Source organism: Castor canadensis, chromosome 3 (assembly GCF_047511655.1).
Source record: "Castor canadensis chromosome 3, mCasCan1.hap1v2, whole genome shotgun sequence".
Lineage (NCBI taxonomy): Eukaryota > Metazoa > Chordata > Mammalia > Rodentia > Castoridae > Castor > Castor canadensis.
In genome coordinates, this window is record NC_133388.1 from 50218376 (window position 1) to 50221168 (window position 2793).

The following is a 2793-nucleotide window of genomic DNA, read 5'->3' on the forward strand; positions in this document are numbered from 1 at the left end:
TTGTTTGTCACAGCAAAAAATTGAGGGATAAAAAGAGTTTCCAATGATGGAATCTAAGTTAACACTGATGTATCCAAATTGCAGAATATTATGTATCCATAAAGAAAACAAGGAGGACTGGAGGTGTGGATCAAGCACTATATTGCCTGCTTTGCAAGTCTGAAGCCCTGAGTTCAAACCCCAGTCCCACCAAAAAACAAAACAAAAACCTGAGGAAATGAAGATGTCCACAATGCAACATGAATTTTTACAATGCAAGCATGACGCTATATATTTAATACAATTTTATTTGCATTAAAAGGCATGCATCAAGCCTGCACTTGGAGGGGTCATTCCTATCGCCCCTTACTGGAGACATTTCTCTGAATGTGTGGAGTTCAGACACCAAGAGAAGGAGGTGCAGCAAACTCTCCAGCATGGGAAGGTGGCTCTTGATTTGCTTCCTTGTAGCTGCCATTTGTCATGAATGATGGTTCTTCTCTTCCTTTGGGGAGGGAAAGGGAGAGGGCTTCATCTTTGACAAGCACATAGATAAATTTTAAATGGCATACATTATATATATATGTTTTCATATGTGAGCAAATGTCTGGGAGAAACATAACTGATTATCTTTAGAGGATGAGGTTGGCAATAGAAAAGTCCTCACAAAGTCCTTGTTTTTTTTTTTTTTTTTTTGAGACAGGGTGGCCTTGAACTCACAACCCTCCTGAGTGGTGGGATTTCAGGTATGTGTCACCATGCCCAGACCAGGAAGGACACTTAAAGCACAAATGACAGCATACTGAAACTGCTATAAGAAATAAGTGAATTTATTGGCTCGATGTAACTGAAAAATCTGTGGGTAGTTTCAGGTTCATCTTGATTCAGGAATCCATGAAGTCACCAGGATGCCTTTTCGGGTATTGGCTGCATCCTCCACACATGTGAATGCTGCCCTCTGGAGAGGTGAACCTGACAGCCCTGAGGGTCTGGATGGCTTCCCTCCAGTTAGCTATATGATGTCTTTTACCAAGGTGTACCACCTTGCACAGCAAGACCAATGGCAACAGTGAAGGCTTCTTTCTTCCAGAAAATTCTTTGGTGTGTCAGTTCTGACCAACCTCAAATTAACCATCAGTGGTGACAAAGGGATTAGCGTCAATTTCAACCAAGTCAAATCCCAAAGAAGGGGATCTAGAGGTTGCTGGGTAGCCACCAGCAGCTAGCCACTTATTGCTAGTTAATGCTTTATCAAGTGCATTATCTACGTCTATCATCTTATTTTTTTTTGTTTTTGGCAGCACTGGGGTTTGAACTCAGAGTCTCATGCTTGCGAGGCAGATGCTCTACCACTGGAGCCCCTCCACCAGCCCTTTTTTGGAGTGGGTACTTTTTAAGATAGAATCTTTTCAACTATTTGCCTGGGCTGACTTGGAACCTCAATCCTCTGATCTCTTTTTCCTGAGTAGTTAGGATTACATGTGTGAGCCACCGGGGCCCAGCTCATCTTCATCTCTTAGTTCCCTAGGGCCTAGACTCCGGGTTCCCTAGGAATAGTCTTAATCTGTGCCATTCATTACCTTTTCCTTCAGGCTTAAGTCAATTCCTGGCACATGATAGGCCATTAGAGAATATTTGTAGAAGAAAAAAGTGACAAAAACACCTACCTTGCAACTTCACTCCTGCTCACTGGCTCCAAATCAGTTGTAGAATGAGCATCATCAAGGGTATCTCCCATAATATCTTCATCCAAAATGAATAGAGGAGAGGCTGATGCAGTGGAAGAAAGACCATTTTTAGAAGAAACATTTGCTTATACTGCTGATAGATACTGTCCATAGAAATTATTCAACATATCATGTAAATTTATGAATTCTAAAGTATTACAGTAATGATTGAACTCAGAAAACTCACAGTTATTCAAAGAGGAGCCTAGGGTCAGGATAATTTAAAGCTTTACTTCTTCCTCCTCTTTCCTTTCCTTGTGCCGTGTCTGAGTAGCCATGTTCTCAGTCACTGCAACCTGCTCCTTCTGTGCAACCTGCCACATAAGGAGAGTTGACAGATAAAATATAAGATGGTGGGTTGTGTGTGAATTTCAGATATACAGTTGTTTTGATTATCTTAAGTATGTTCTAGATATTGCATGGGACCTGATATTGTATGGAGATACACTAAAAATGGTGTGTCACTTATCTGAAATTCACACTTACCTGGACAGTCTCTACTTTTTATTTACTGTAGTAAATAAATTTGGTAAATCTGGTAGCTGTTCAGATAATTACACATACCTGTGACTATTTTTAGTTGCTAAAGGGCTTTCTGGAGCATAAAATGCCTGACAGCAGTGCTTTTACTCTTGAAGCCTACGCTCTCATACTTAAGGAGTATGAAATTATAAAGTAGCCCTGTGTAACCACCAAAGAACAGAATCACAGTGGAATGAAGCCAGGACCTGAGAAGCCCTTTGTCTTTTGCTCACATGGTCTCTTCCTACTTCCCCTCAAGTCAATCTATCCTGACTTCCATGACAGTCACTCTTTGGCATTTCTTCAGGTTTGATGTTTATGTATGCATCGAGGAACAATACAGGGTTTTTTCATTATTTTTTGTTAAGTCTACTTTTCATTTGTCTGGTTTTGGTTTGGTTTGGTAGCCCAGGCTGGCCTCATACTTACAGTCTTCCTCCTTCACCCTCCCAAGTACTGAAATTATAGACATGCCTCATTAAGCCTGGCTTATTTTTATCTTTATATAAAAGATTATATATAAGTAATTTTTGTGACTTATTTTCCCCTTAATATTGTGTTCTGA

General features: G+C 40.3%; 1 non-coding gene across 1 annotated transcript; it reads left to right on the forward strand.

Moving 5' to 3' along the window:
* The first annotated feature begins 310 nt into the window (after positions 1–310).
* LOC141421958 (small nucleolar RNA U3) lies at positions 311–520 on the forward strand. The gene has a single exon (XR_012446632.1). It is a non-coding gene; the product is annotated as a small nucleolar RNA U3 (small nucleolar RNA).
* Positions 521–2793: the final 2273 nt, after the last annotated feature.